At 37.9% G+C, this 16,813-nt stretch overlaps 1 long non-coding RNA gene across 1 annotated transcript in view; it reads right to left on the bottom strand.

Moving 5' to 3' along the window:
- Positions 1–1,346: 1,346 nt before the first annotated feature.
- The window catches only part of LOC145539781 (uncharacterized), a 106,265-nt gene continuing 90,798 nt past the window's right edge, over positions 1,347–16,813 (bottom strand). Inside the window, exons 3-4 of the long non-coding RNA XR_014077952.1 lie at positions 4,802–4,886; positions 1,347–2,825 (exon numbers count right to left, since the gene is read on the bottom strand). This is a non-coding gene — a long non-coding RNA (uncharacterized LOC145539781). The remainder of the gene's footprint in view (positions 2,826–4,801; positions 4,887–16,813) is intronic.

Below are 16,813 nucleotides of genomic sequence, written 5' to 3' on the forward strand. Positions count from 1 at the left end.
TACTGAGTTTTCCATGATTCTATACATTCTTTTTCATTGGTCAGGTACTCCTGTCCGCTCTCAACTGGTGTTCTGCATGCACTTCTGTGTCTGAAGGTGTATTTCTGATGTATCCATGGAGAGAGAGGTACTCCACATCCACCTACTACTCCGCCATCTTGTTCTCATCAAGAAGTCTGTACTTTTAATATGCTTCTTCCTGCCTTGTTTCAGGTGAGCCTGTGTCAACTGAAAAAAAGTTGCACAATCTAGACGTTGAGAGTTTTTGTTTTATTCACCAGACAACACTGAGGACTTAAGCCCAGGACACAGCATCTCAGATAACTCTGAGAGCCTGCTTTGAAGACGTAAGGAAGGAGCCTGTATATGTAGGAGTTTTTGCAACAAAGACCAGGTAGTCGGAACATCAAAGACGTTTAAAGAAAACAGACATCTCAAATTAGTGAATTTTGCACTTTTCTATGTGTGGGAAGACACAAGAGTCTGGACTTACTGAAACCATTCCTTTGTATGCACTTTAGCTATCTGGGGCTAATATCCTGTGCATTCTCATTCTGAGTTTCCTCAGGGCTCACCATTAGGGTGGCTGTAATGTGATGGCTTGTTGACTGCAACATCCTTTGTTTACTGATATGGTAGGCAATGTTTTTCAATCATACTGGGAAAACCTAGGGTAGAGAGAGCAGCAAAATCTTCATAGACATGTAGAAAATTTGCACTTGAAGAATTTCATGGAAGTGAGACCATGCAATGTGTTCGGAAAAAGTACATAGATTAATTTATCTGGAGAGCAATTCATAGGCTATATGGTGAAGCAGCCATGAAAAGGTAAATTGCAGACATAGGATAGATGATCTTGGGCACAAACCTACAGCTTGGTACATGAGAAAACTGGAATTTTGAGCAGGTGAATGACACGATCAGCAGTATGCATTAGAAACTGCAGGTGGCTGGATTGGAATGGCAAGCAAACAGATGGAAATACTGGTTTCAGTGTCCATTGTCACTCCTACTTGTGAGAGAGCAATGGCATAGAGTCAGGGAGAAAGGAAAGTGGTAGGTAGTTATGAGACAAAGGTCCAGGTGAATCTGATCCCCATTATCCAGAAGAGGCCTCACAGCTAGGCAGACATTGGCTTCCCCAGATAGGAACCACTTCAAAAGTACATCTTCTAATCTAGTGGTGATTAACTGCTTTTCTGTTTGAGAAAATTGGTTTCTCTCTTTGCCTTAAGGTGGGCTATTTGATCAGCGTGTCAATGTCCCCATTACTGAAGTCTTAATTGGAGAAACAGCAAGTATTTTCATTCCAGGACACAAACGTTTCAAAAAGAACACTGTATCAGTTTTGTTTTGTTTTGTCAGTTTATTTTTTTTTAATTGAAGGATAATTACTTTACAGAATTTTGTGTTTTTCTGTGAAACATCAATAAGCATCAGTCATAGGTACAACCATTTTTATGGTCAGGCAAAGAGCAGTTTTTGCCTTCTGATTGTGGTTTGTGGACTGCTCAAGTAATACTTAACCTCAGAATAGAGACATTTTCTGAAATGTCAAGAAGGACAAATTGGAAATGACTTAATTGCCTTTGGTTCCACTCCACCACTAGAATTTATTTTCCAGCATTCATTTTTAATGTCACATTTTCATAAGACTTAGAATATTGAGGAAAAAAACTCTGAAACAGATGTCAGAAAATGAAAATGCTGATTTTCTTCCTTCACTCTTATTCAGTGCAGTGTCTTAAATATGTGCCAGGAACTGAGTGAGGGTCTGGGGAAGAGTATAACAAAGACAGTCTATGCCTTTGGTAAGCTCACTATCTGAGCTTCCCAAAGATAAAGATGGAATTGCATTATGATATGGTGGTAAATGCTGGGAAGAAGGTAATGGCAACCCACTTTAGTATTCTTGCCTAGGAAATCCCATGGACAGAGGCGCCTGGCAGGCTACAGTCCATGGAGTTGCAGAAGAGTGGGACACAACTTCGCAACTAAACAACAACAACATGGGTAAGTTCTGGGCAGAAGTTTGCACATGGTGTTCTAGGATCACAGAGATTATCTATTAACTTTTTAAAATTGTTAATAGTTTTTAAAAAAACTTTTTAAAAAGTTAATAGGTCTATCTATTAACTTTTTAAAAGTTGAAGTGCAGTTGATTGACAATGCTGTTAGTTTCAGATGTACAGTAAAGTGATTCAGTTATACATATATCCATTCATTTTCAGATTCTTTTTTATAGGTTGTTATAAAATACTGAATATAGTTCCCTATGCTATACAGCAGGATCTTGTTGTTTACCTATTTATATATAGTTGTGTGTATATGTTAATCCCAAACTCCTACTTTATCCTTCCTCCCCACTTTCCCCACTTTGGTAACCATAGATTTGTTTTCTATGGCTGTGAATCTACTTCTGTTTTGTGAATAAGTTCACTTGTGTCAATTTTTTAGATTCCACATATAAATCATAACATGATATTTGTCTTTGTCTGACTTTCTTCACTTAGTATGACAATCTCTAGGTCCACCCATGTTGCTGCAAATGGCATTATTTCTTCTTTTTTTATGGCTGAGTTATATTCCTTTGTGTGTATATGCATATGTCACATCTGCTTTATCCATTCATCTGTCAATGAACATTTAGGTTGCTTCCACTTATAGCACTTCCATTTAGTGCTATAAATATTGGGGTGCATGTATCTTTTAAAATTATAGTTTTCTCCAGATATATATCCAGGAGTGGATCCATGGATCATAGGATAGTTCAGGAGCCTGTTGACTTTAGGTGAAGGCTTTAGGAGGAGGTCACTGAGCTGAGGCTGAAAGAAGGGAGAGGAAGAGAGTTGTGAGATGGAGGGTGTCCCTGTAGAGACAAAAATGAGTAGAGCTGACAAGCAGCATGTTATAAGCAGAGGAAATGCAAATGGACAATGGACAAACCACATACAAAAACTGAACTCTGATCCATAAAACAACAGGATTTAAAAGCTGACAGGGTATGGTTGGTGGTAGAGGGCTGGATAAGTAATCCAAGGTAATTCCATGTCCTCAGCGGCTGGTTGGTCTCCAATTTACCATCCCCCACAGATATCCCCCAGCCCACCCACAAGTTCAGAGAGGGGAACAGGGGCTTAAGGGGTATCTTTCACTGGTGCCTTGGCTAAGTCACTTAGTTTCTCTAAATATCAGTTTCATCTATAAAATGGGAGGAATGACTGTCTGGCCTATCTCTCCTAATAGTTTTCCATATAAAATAAAACAATGCATATGAAAAACTGTATGCATATACATGTTTCAGATAATTTATGATAATTTCTTGTAAAAAGTGTTTTATAGCATATCTGACGATATATAATAAGGGTTATATTGTTTTTCAAAATTAAGATGGATTTTAAAAAATTAATATGTCTATTTCTCACAAAATTATGTGATTTAATGATTCCTTTTATTTTGCATGGTCACTTTTGTCTTTTGTTTACATACTAAGGATCTAAGAAATTGCCTGAAAATATTTTTGCTTTCCTAGCAAGTAAATCCAGCTGTGAATTCTGATACAAGTTTATATAAAATAACAAATCTCATTTACCCAATGCTAGGAAAATAAAACAATTTAAAAGATATAAGCATGCAGAACCACCCACCATGTAAGGTTTTGCCTCAGTATTTGACCTTTCTCCTACTTGACTATTTACCTTGCCTTCCTTGTCACAATATAGTCTCTATTTTCCACAATAGTAAATAGATAGAGATATGGATTTGTGTGTGTGTGTATATATGGGTATGTAGATACAGACATATATATTATTTTCCAAACTAAGTAGAAAATATAAAAATATATAATACACATGTGAACCCACATACATTCCTTTTTTCTAATTCAACATTCAGTTCAAGACTGCTTATAAAATCCAATCAAAAGTGGGCACCCAGAATACAAACGGACAATATGATAAAATGCCTTTAGGAACTACTCTTTAGGTAACCTCAGACCTATTGGTCTGAATCATGTGTTCTATGAATTCTTTCTCTTGTTTAGGCCAGATACCAGATGTCACAAGGCTAAGTCACACAATAATTGGGTATCAAAGGATTATAATGCTGACAACAGCAGCAACAACCACATTGTACAACAACTGCACCATTCCATTTAATTTTTTTCTTATCTCATTAGGTCTTAATAACCCTAAGAACTAGGTGCTCTATTTTCCACCATTGTGTACTTAAGGAAACAGAATAAGAGAAGTTGAGCAATTAGCTGAAGTTCACGGAGCTAGTAAATTGTGAAGCAGGTGTGTGAACCATTCATAAGTCAGAAAGGGTAGGTTATTTTCCTTTACAACATAAAACCCAAAATTTCAGTGGCTTAGAACAACAAAGTCTGTTTCTCTTTCATGCTATACGCCCATTATGAGCTGATAGCAGTGTTTTCCTCATCACATTTTTTATAAGGATCTAGGCTAGTAGAGCAACTACCATCTCCAAGTTTATAATATTTTATAATACAGAGACAGGAAATCTTGAAACAACAATTAAATGCCCCAGCACAGAATAAAGTAAGTTAACTCACTGCCTAGAGCTTATCACATGTTCCCGTATTTGACTCTCAGAGAGGTCAGAAAGTACAATTCAGAAAGCTGGAAACATTTGGGGAAAAACACTAACAGTTATCATAACTCAAATCTATCAAGAAACCATAGCAGTGCTCTTTCCACTATACCACATCAGACATAATAATCATTGCATAAAGCATCTGAGTCTTCTACAGCATAAAAAACATTCCCATTTGGAGTCTTACCTGAAATACATAGACTGCCAGATGGTTTACTTGGGGTCAGCAGAAAATTGGGCTTCCCTGGTGGCTCAGAGAGTAAAGAATCCATCTGCAATAAGGGAGACCTGGGTTCAGTCCCTGGGTTGGAAAGATGCCTTGGAGGAGGAAACTACAACCCACTCCAGTATTCTTGCCTGGAGAACCCCATGGACAGAGAAGCCTGGCGGACTACAGTCAGCGGGGTCGCAAGAGTCAGACATGACTGAGTGACTAAGCACAATACAGCACAGCACAGAAAATTGCAGTTCAGGGTCTGCAACCATGGTGAGCTATGAGGCAGTTTATACAGAGCAAGGAGAGGAGAAAGGCTATAGTAAACAGAGTCCATGATTTTCACCGACTGATTCCTTGCCGGAAAGGAGACTCTTTTTCCTTTTGGGCTCTGCTAGCTTCACAAGCTTGAGAGCTTCCCATTCTGGTCTTCTGATTCTATTTAACTGAAAGTGAAAAGTGAAAGTGTTAGTTGCTCAGTCCTGTTTAATTCTTTGGGAACCCATGGACTGTAGCCTGCCAGACTCCTCTGTCCATGGAATTCTACAGGCAAGAATACTGGAGTGGGTAGCTGTTCCTTTCTCCAGAGGATCTTCCTGACCCAGGCATCGAACTCAGGTCTCCAGAATTTGAGGCAGATTCTTTATCATCTGAGCCACCAGGGAAACCCCTATGTAACTGAGGTTTCTGTTATTAGTTTTTATAATTTTAATACATATTACAATAATTTTCTGACCTTATTTGCATATAAGCAATAATTGCTAAACATAAAGATCTAATTGGATCAATTATTTTCTTTTTTACTCCCCTTAAACTTAACTTCTTTTTTCAGACAGATCTTTCCAAAAATATTGTTATCAACTGTATTGGATTGTTATTGCCATGTAACAGATGATCACAAACCTAGTGGTATAAAGATGCACACTATCTCACAGATTCCATGGGCCAGGAATCTGGGTTTGGCTTAGCTGGGCCTTCTTCACAGGGTCTCACAAGATTGCAGTCAAGATGATATTCTCATCTGGAGGCTTAAATGGGGAAGAATCCTCTTCCAAGCTCAATCAGATTACTGGCAGAATTCACTTCATTGGCACTGTATGATGGAGGGCCCTAACATTTTTCAGACTTCTGCCTTAGGGATGCCCTTAAGTTCTTCTGCCACATGTCCTTCTATATATGTAGTTCAGAACCTGACACCTTGCTTCTTCAATTCTCAGCAAGAAAGTCTCTCAACAGTCTGCTCAGACAGATTTTTATAATGTAATGAAATCATGGAAGTGATATTACATCATCTTTGTCATATAATAGGTTAGAATCAAGTCACAGATTTCACTGTTTGGATTACACTAAATTGGGAGAGGGACACCAGAAGGCAGGGATTACTGGGAATTATCTTATTTTCAAAAATTGTAATATAGATGTGATTATAATAACAGAGGAGAGGAAACCTTAAAAGAAGTCTGGGGAGAAGGAAATCTTAACTATAGATGGAAAAAAGCTAAGTTCAGTTCCCTGAACTTAGCTAAGTGGCTATCTTGTCAGCAATAATGCAAACAAAAGGAGAATAAATGAAATACAAAGGTTAAAAGAAAAAAAAATCAGGGAAATTGTTCTTAAGAATAGAAAGCAAAATAAAGACTTTCTCAGACAAACAAAAACTGATGGAATTCATCATCATCAGACTTTCTTTCAATAAATATTAAAAGGTTTTCCAGTGAAATGGAAATGATATAAGTAAGAGACTTGGTTTTACACAAAGAAAAGAAGTATAACCAAAAGGAATAAGTGAATGCAAAATAAAATATATTTTTCTTTTCCCTAATTTATCTAAAATATAAATTTTTAAAGCAATGTATCATGTGAATATAGCATATGGATAAGTGAAAGAAGCTTATTAAAATCAGACTCCTTGTTATGGAGGCAGCTTTAGCACTCTTATAAAAAGTGCTCACAGAAGACACCCTCTTAAAATGCTTTTGGGAGTTTGAAAGACCTGACTTAATGTAGCATCAACATATTATAGACACCACATGTACTGGATTGGGTGGTACAGATTAATAAAAATACCAAAGATTCCTAATGGCAGTTTATTCAGAACTTATATAAGAACAGTGCTTGATATAAAATGCTATTATTACTTGGATTGGGTGGGTTTTAAGGAGCTAGATGACAGCATACAAATAAATGCAGAGAATTGTGTACTCATTAACACAATCCATTTTAGAACATTTCACAAACCCCCAAAGAAATTGTATACACCTTGACTATCACCCCTACTATTATCAATTTTATTGAACTTTTCAAAGAACAAGGTTTTGTTTTCCTTTAATTTCTTTATTGTTTTCCTGTTTTCAATTTATTAATATTGCTCTAACATTAAAAAAAAAATCTTTCAAACCCTCTACATCCATACTAATTTTGTCTGTTCGGTTTATTATTACTGACGGAAAGTATTGAAGTCTCCAATTATAGTAATGAGAATTAGTTACAGTATGGTATACCCTTACTTTTAAACTTCATATTTAAAGGGTTTTTTTCATAAACAACATATAATTGGGCCTTGTTCTCTAGCCACTCTGATAATCTCTTTTAATTGCTGTATATTTATCTATAATATTTAAAGATATCTTTGATGTTGTTCAGTTGGTATCTACTATTTTAACTATTTCCTATCAATTAAATTGTTTATTTAGCTTTTTTCCCAATTTTCCTCCCTCCTCAGGGCTTAATTGAATATTGTATGTTTCAGTTTTACCTATTTGCTTAATATATCAATTATACTTTAAAATAATCTGCTGTTTAGAATGATCATAGATGGATAACCCTAAGCCCTCCTTCAAATAATACATACTGATTTCTGTGCAGTGCTAGTGTATTATAACAGAATTTTTCCAATTCTTCCATCACATTTGTCAGAATATGGTTATCAATCATTTCTCTTATCCATCGACAGATGAATGTATAAAGAAGGTGTGTCAGAGTATATATATAGAATAGAATGTTGTTGTGTTGCTCAGTCATGTCCAATTCTTTGTGACCCCATGGACTACAGCATGCCAGGCTTCCCTGTCCTTCAAAATCTCCAGGACCTTGGTCAAACTCAAATCCATCAAGTCAGTGATGCCATCAAACCATTTCCTCCTCTGTTGTCCCCTTCTCCTCCTGCCTTAATCCTTGCCTGCATCAGGGCCTTTTCCAATCAGTCAGTTCTTCCCATCAGATGGTCAAAATGTTGGAATTTCAACTTCGGCATCAGTCCTTACAATGAATACTCTGGGTTGATTTCTTTTAGGATTGACTGGTTTAATCTCCTTGCAGTCCAAGGAACTCTCAAGAGGTTTCTTCAACACCGCAGTTCAAAACCATCAATTCTTCAATGCTCAGCTTTCTTTATGGTCCAACTCTCACATCAATACATGACTACTGGAAAAACCATAGCTTTGACTAGACAGACCATTGTCCTCAAAATATCTCTACTTTTTTATATGCCATCTTGGTTTCTCATAGCTTTTCTTCCAAGGAGCAAGCATATTTAATTTCATGGCTGTAGTCGCCATCTGCAGTGATCTTTGGAGCCCCCCAAAATAAAGTCTGTCACTGTTTCCATTGTTTCCCTGTCTATTTGCCATGAAGTGATGGGACTATATGCCATGATCTTAGTTTTCTGAATGTTGAGTTTTAAGCCAACATTTTCCACTCTCCTCTCTCACTTTTATCAAGAGGATCTTCAGTTCCTATTTGCTTTCTGCAATAAGGGTGGTGTCACCCGAATATCTGAGGTTATTGATATTTCTCCCAGCAATCTTGACTTCAGTTTGTGCTTCATCCAAGCCAGCATCTCACATGATGTACGTATAAGTTAAATAAGCAGGGTGACAATATACAGCCTTGACGTACTCCTTTTCCAATTTGGAACCAGTCTGTTGTCTATGTCTGGTTTTAACTGTTGCTTCTTGACTGCAAACAAGTTTCTCAGGAGGCAGGTAAGGTGGTCTGGTATTCCGATCTCTTGAAGAAATTTCCACAGTTTGTAGTGATCCACACAGTCAAAGGTTTCAGCATAGTCAATGAAGCAGAAGTAGATGATTTTCTGCAATTCCCTTGCTTTTTCTAAGATACAATCAATGTTGGCAATTTGACCTCTGGTTCCTCTGCCTTTTCTATGTCCAGCTTGACCATCTGGAAGTTCCTGCTTCACATACTATTGAAGCCTCACTTGGAGAATTTTGAGCATTGCTTTGCTAGCATGTGACATGAGTGCAATTTGTGGTAGTTTGAACTTTCTTTGGCATTGCCTTTCTTTGGGATTGGAATGAAAACTAATCTTTTCCAGTCCTGTGGCCACTGCTGAGTTTTCCAAATTTGCTGGCATTTTGAGTGTGAAGCATTTTCACAGCATCATCTTTTACGATTTGAAAGAGCTAAGCTGGAATTCCATCACCTCCACTAGCTTTGTTCTTAGTAATGCTTCCTAAGGCCCACTTGACTTCACACTCTAGGATATCTGGCTCTAGGTAAGTGATCACACCATCGTGGTTATCTGGGTCATGAAGATCTTTTTTGTATAGTTCTTCTGTGTATTCTTGCCACCTCTTCTTATTACCTTCTGCTTCTGTTAGATCCATACCATTTCTGTCCTTTATTGTGCCCATCTTTGCATAAAATGTTCCCTTGGTATCCCTAATTTTTTTGAAGCAATCTCTAGTCTTTCCTATTCTATTGTTTTCCTCTATTTCTTTGCACTGATCACTGAAGAGACTTTCTTATCTCTCCTTGCTATTCTTTGGTATTCTGCATTCAAATGAGTATATCTTTCCTTTTCTCATTGCCTTTAGCTTTTCTTCTTTTCTCAGCTATTTGTAAGGCTTCGTCAGACAACCATTTTGCTTTTTGTATTTCCTTTTCTTAGGGATGGTTTTGATCACAGCCTCCTATACAATGTTACAAAACTCTATTCATAGTTCTTCAGGCACTCTGTCTATCAGATCTAATCCCTTGAATCTGTCACTTCCACTGTATAATCATAAGGGATTTGATTTAGGTCATACCTGAATGGTCTAGTGGTTTTCCTTACTTTCATCAGTTTCAGTCTGAATTTGGCAATAAAGAGGTCATGATCTGAGCCACTGTCAGCTCCTGGTCTTGTTTTTGCTGACTGTATAGAGTTTCTCCACCTTCAGCTGCAAAGAATGTAATCAATCTGATTTTGATATTGACCATATGATGATGTCCATGGGTAGAGTTGTAACTGTGTTAGTGGAAGAGGGTGTTTGCTACGACCAGTGCATACTCTTGGCAAAACTTTGTTAGCCTTTGTCTTGCTTCACTTTGTACTTTAAGACCAAATTACCTGTTTTTCCAGGTATATTTTGACATCCTACCTTTGTGTTCCAGTCTCCTATAATGAAAAGTACATCTTTTTTTGGTGTTAGTTCTAGAATTTCTTATTGTCTTTTGAAGGTGAAAGTGAAAGTTGCTCAGTCATGTCCAACTCTTTGTGACCCCATGGACTATAGTCCATGGAATTCTCCAGGCCAGAATACTGGAGTGGGTAGCCTTTTCCTTCTCCAGAGGATCTTCCCAACCCAGGGATAGAACTCAGGTCTCCCACATGGCAGGCAGATTCTTTACCAACTGAGCTATCAGGAAGTCTTTTAGAGCTGTGCAAATTATGAAATATTTGCTAAATTGATTTTTCTTACTAGAGTCCTTTTAAGTATTCAGTGATTTATGCTGGATAGCATTGAAATGATATTGTTTAACTGTAATTTTATGGATTTAAATTGTCTCATTTTAATGTGTGCATAAGTAGCAATTTAAATCTGAATTTCAAGTAACTACCTATCAAAAAAGCTATTTAGACTGAGCTTGCAAGTTGCAACATGTGTCTAAAATGACGTTCCAATAATTTCATTCTTACTATGATGATACTGTGGATTCTGGAGATTGAAGTCATAATGCATAATGATAAAAACCTTAGAAGACAGAAGGGAATAAATGTGAAACCTCATGTTTTTTCATGTGGTCTTTATCGAGCTAAAGAAGCTGTTTTGATGAAAAGAACTAAAATTGCTTCAGCTTTGAGGTGTCAAACTGAGGAAAGTTTTCTTATCTCTCTCTGTTTTTTCTAAAAGTGTGAGTTTATATTAAGTACTTCATGGACTTCCTTAACTACGTCTCCAATGAGACATTCTGGTGTGTTTTTACGAATCCTGCTGTTAACAGTCTTTATGTGGTCTACTCTGATCTTACTGATTACTGGAAATCATAAAGTTATAATAAACATTACTGCTTTATTATTATTATTTACTATTTCTTTCATTATTGCTTTAAAGCTGAAATCTAAGCACAGTAATAATTATGAAATATATAAAGTTTAAGTTTAATCAGTGAATACTAAATGTCTCGATGAAACAATATTATTGATCATAAGTAGAGCTGCCAATTATGGAAGTTATCTATTTACTTTGTTCACAGATAAGAATATGTCAAAATCATGCTAGAAAACAAGGACTTAAGCCTATATTCTGATCTCTTAAGTTGCTTATGCATTTTTCCTTGAAGACAAAATCCATATTTTACAGCACAAAACCCATTCATCTATCAGATATTTTTCTGCCCTGTATCTTTAAATTTTGTAAGGTTTTGTATAATTTGTCTATAATAAATCATTGGGGAAAACTCTACTTAGCCTAAGATCTTTTGTAACTTTAGACTCACACAGATTCATCAATAATAAGCAATATATTTGAACTGCAACAATCCATAGCTAATATAACACTTTATAAATACATGATATTTCTTTGTATAAAGTGTGAAACTATGTATTCTGTTCAGAAGTGTGCTTAAAAAGAAAAAAAAAAACTTATGTGTTAACCTAGCCACTAACTAGCTCCACGATCTTCAGCAAATCCCTTGATAAACATTATCATTCATTACTAGATAAAAAAAAAATGTCTCTTCAAATTTTTTAACGATAAAGGAAGGGTGTCCAAAAAGCTATAAAATATCTACATCTCTTTGGTTTTATAAGCACAAGTGAAATCGTAGGTTAATAATAGGCAAAAAAAAGAGTGGATAAATGGAAATAAAGACAATACAAAACCTTGCATTCAAATTCTGCTTGTGTATTTCAGCTGCTGAATGGCTTTTGGGTCAATTATGAAAACTGTAAAACTCAGTTTTCCCAAGTAAAAATTATACTAATACTGAAGTAATAGCTACAAAAATCTTTTATAGTTGATGAGAATTTGGAAGAACACCCCTATTCTCACTATTGGTAGCCCATTGGAATACTCCTCTATGTCGTTAGTTGTCAATACCCGCAGCCTTGCTCTATTCTGCTCAAGGCAAACACTCCTCAAGTTCAACCCTAGACTCTCTACTCTTTCCCCTCTTCCAGAGACTTCATTTACACTCACGTTTCATAATTTCTTCTAAATAGATGAGAACCTTAAATCCAATTGAATCCCTAAATCAGTGGGGGCAGAGAAAATACATGAATATAGATTCTAACTAAAAAAAGATATCTTAATTAGTGAAATAATAACAATAAAAAGAATAACCTGAAGTTTTTCTTTTTTAAATGGGAGTATAGCTTATTAATAGTGTTATATTAGTTTCACATATACAGCAAAGTGATTTAGTTGTACATATACATGTATATATTCATTTCAATATATACCACCCTTATGACATCACCCTTATGGCAAAAAGCAAAGAAGAATTAAAGAGCCTCTTGATGAAAGTGAAAGAGAAGAATGAGAAAGCTGGCTTAAAACACAACACTCAGAAAATTAAAATCATGGCATCTTGTCCCATTACTTCATAGCAAATAGATGGGAAAACAATGGAAACAGTAATATACTTTATTTTGGGGGGCTCCAAAATCACTGCACATGGTGACTGCAGCCATGAAATTAAATGACTCTTGCTCCTTGGAAGAAAAGCTATGACCAACATAGATAGCATATTAAAAAGCAGAGACACTACTTTGCTGACAAAGGTCCCTCTAGTCAAAGTTATGTTTTTTCCAGTAGTCATGTATTGATGTGCGAGTTGGACTATAAAGAAAGTTAAGTGCAAAAGAATTGATGCTTTTGAACTGTGGTGTTGTTGAAACCTCTTGAGAGTCCCTTGGGCTGCAAGGATATCAAACCAGTCCATTCTAAAGGAAATCAGCCTGAATATTCACTGAAAGGACTGATGCTGAAGCTGAAACTCCAATACTTTGGCCACCTGAGAGAAGAACTGACTCCTTGGAAAAGACCCTGATGCTGGGAAAGACTGAAGGTGGGAGAAAAGGATGACAGAGGATGGGATGGTTGGAAGGCATCACCAACTCAATGGACATGAGTTTAAGTAAGCTCCGGGAGTTCGTGATGGACAGGGAAGCCTGGTGTGCTGCAGTTCATGGGGCCACAAACAATCGGACACAACTGAGTGACTGAACTTACTTACTTACTTACTTATTCTTTTCAATCGCCGAGAGAAATATCAATAACCTCAGATATGCAGATGACACCACCCTTATGGCAGAAAGCGAAGAACTAAAGCGCCTCTTGATGAAAGTGAAAGAGCAGAGTGAGAAAGCTGGCTTAAAGCTCAACATTCAGAAAACTAAGATCATGGCATCTGGTCCCATCACTTCATGGCAAAGCGATGGGGAAACAATGGGAACAGTGACAGACTTTATTTTTTTTTTTGTCTCGGAAATCACTGCAGATGATGACTGTAGCCATGAAATTAAGACACTTGCACCTTGGAAGAAAACTATGACCAACCTAGAGAGCATATTTAAAAAGCAGAGACATTACTTGCTGACATAGGTCCATCTAGTCAAAGTTATGTTTTTTCCAGTAGTCATGTATTGATGTGAGAGTTGGACTGTAAAGGAAGTTGAGTGCAAAAAAATTGATGCTTTTGAACTGTGGTGTTGGATTAAAACCTCTTGAGAGTCCCTTGGATTGCAAGGAGATCAAACCAGTCCATCCTAAAGGAAATCAGTCCTGAATATTCCCTGAAAGGACTGATGCTGAAACTGAAACTCCAATACTTTGGCCACCTAATGTGAAGAACTGACTCCTTGGGAAAAAACCTGATGCTGGGAAAGATTGAAGGCATGAGGACAAGGGGATGACAGGGGATGAGATGGTTGGATGCCATCACTGACTTGATGGACATGAGTTTGAGCAAGCTCCAGAAGTTGGTGATGGACAGGGCAGCCTGGCGTGCTGCAGACCATGGGGTCTCAAAGAGTCAGATATGACTGAATGATTGAAGTATAAGGGAAAAAATTAACTATAAGGGAAAACAATTAACTATAAGGGAAAAAAATTTCCCTATAGTTAATATAGTAACCAATGTATCGTGATTGGACAAGGTGCATGATGTGATTTCAATCTTGTTATATTTATTGAGACTTGTTTTGCAGCCTACCTGTGATGTATCCCAGGGAATGTTCCACGTGCACTTGAAAGGAATCTATCCTGTTTCCTGAGAGTCCTGTGCTGGGGTCTGCTCAAATGGAGTTCTCTATGCTCATCTTCTCCTGTGAGAACTCCAAAATTACAACTTGCTGCTGAATAACCATCAACAGGAGAATGTTAGATCCCACCAAAAACAGATAACCCACGTCCAAGGGCAAAGAAGAAGCCCCAATAAGATGGTAGGAGGGGCAATATTACATTTAAAATCAAACCCCATATCTGCCAGAGATGCTCAGAGGGCTCAAACAAACCTTGTGTGAACCAGGACCAAGAGATCCCACAGAGACTGAGCCAAAACTGTGTTTGAGTGTCTCCTGCAGAGGTACGGGTGAGCAGTGGGCTGCTTCAGGGGCAGGAGCTCTGGGTGCAGTAGACCTGGGTATGGCATAAGCCCTTTTGGAGGAGGTTGCCATTAACCCCACCATAAAGCCACCAGAACTTGCACAGGACTGGGGAAACAGACCCTTGGAAGACATAAACAAAAGCTTGTGCACACCAGGACCCAGGAGAAAGGAGCAGTGACCCCATAAGAGACTGACCCAGACCTCCCCATGAATGTCCAGGAGTTTCTGGCGGAGGTCTGGGCTGACAGTGCCTTGCTGCAGGGTTGCGGGCACTGAGTGCAAGTGTGTGCATGGGTCATTTTGTAGGAAGTTGCCATTATCTCCATTACCTCCACCATAGTTTGGCCTCAACTCAAACAACGGTGGGGGGGGGGGGACACAGCCACACCCATCAACAGAAAATTGGATTAAAGATTTACTGAGCATGGCCCCACCCACCAGAACAAGACCCAGTTTCCCCTCAGTCTCTCCCATCAGGAAGCTACTAGAAGCCTCCTATCCTTCTCCATCAGAGGACAGACAGAATGAAAACCACAATCACAGAAAACTAACCAATCGGATCACATGAGCCACAGCCTTGTGTAACTCAATGAAACTATGAGCCATGCCTTGTAGGGCCACCCAAGGCGGACAGGACATGGTGGAGAGTTCTGACAAAATGTGGTCCATTGGAGAAGGGAATGGCAAACCACTTCGGTATTCTTGCCTTGAGAACTCCATGGAGAGCATCAAAAGGCAAAAAGATAGGACACTGAAAGATGAACTCCCCAAGTTGGTAGGTGCCCAATATGCTACTAGAGAAGAGTGGAGAAACAACTAACTCCAAAAAGAATGAAGAGACAGAGCCAAAGCAAAAACAACACCAGTTGTGGATGTGACTGGTGATGGAAGTTACGTCCGATGCTGTAAAGAGTAATATTGCATAAGAACCTGGAATGTTAGGTCCATGAATTAAAGCAAATTGGAAGTGGTCAAAAAGAAGGTGGTAAGAGTGAACATCAACATTTTAGGAATCAGCAAACTAAAATGGACTGGAATGGGTGGACTTAACTCAGGTGACTGTTATATCTACTACTGTGGGCAAGAATCCCTTAGAAGAAATGGAGTAGCCAATCATAGTCAACAAAAGAGTCTGAAATGCAGTACTTCGATGCAATCTGAAAAATGACAGAATGATCTCTGTTCGTTTCCAAGGCAAACCATTCAATATCACAGTAATCCAAGTCTACGCCCTGACCAGTAAAGCAGAAGAAGCTGAAGTTGAACGGTTCTATGAAGACCTACAAGACTTTCTAGAACTAACACCCAAAAAAGATGTCCTTTTCATTATAGGGGACTGGAATGCAAAAGTAGGAAGTCAAGAGATACCTGGAGTAACAGGCAAATTTGGCCTTGAAGTACGAAACAAAGAAGGTCAAAGGCTAACAGAGTTTTGCCAAGGGAATGCACTGGTCATAGCAAACACCCTCTTCCAACAACACAAGAGAAGATTCTACACATGGACGTCACCAGATGGTCAATATCAAAATCAGATTGATAATATTCTTTGCAGCCAAAGATAGAGAAGCTCAATACTGTCAGCAAAAACAAGACCAGGAGCTGACTGTGGCTCAGATTGCTCCTTATTGCCAAATTCAGACTGAAATTGAAGAAGGTAGGGAAAACGACTAGACCATTCAGGTATGACCTAAATAAACTCTCTTATGATTATACAGTGGAAGTGACAAATAGATTCAAGGGATTAGATCTGATAGAAAGAGTGTCTGAAGAGCTATGGATGGAGATTTGTGACAGGTTTGTGATGGAGGTTTGAAGGCAGTGATCAAGACCATCCCCAAGAAAAAGAAATGCAAAAAGGCAAAACGGTTGTCTAACGAGGCCTTACAAATAGCTGCAAAAAGAAGAGAAGCTAAAGACAAAGAAGAAAAGGAAAGATACACCATTTGAATGCACAGACCAAAGAACAGCAAGGATAGATAAGAAAGCCTTCCTCAGTGATCAGTGCAAAGAAATAGAGGAAAACAATAGAATGGGAAAGACTAGATATCTCTTCAAGAAAATTAGAGATACCAAGGGAACATTTCATGCAAAGATGAGTACAATAAAGGACAGAAATGGTAGGGACTTAACAGAGGCAGAAGATATTAAGAAGA

The sequence above is a fragment of the Giraffa tippelskirchi genome, chromosome 2, assembly GCF_054371585.1.
Source record: "Giraffa tippelskirchi isolate mGirTip1 chromosome 2, T2T-mGirTip1v1.2.pri, whole genome shotgun sequence".
NCBI classification, from domain to species: domain Eukaryota; kingdom Metazoa; phylum Chordata; class Mammalia; order Artiodactyla; family Giraffidae; genus Giraffa; species Giraffa tippelskirchi.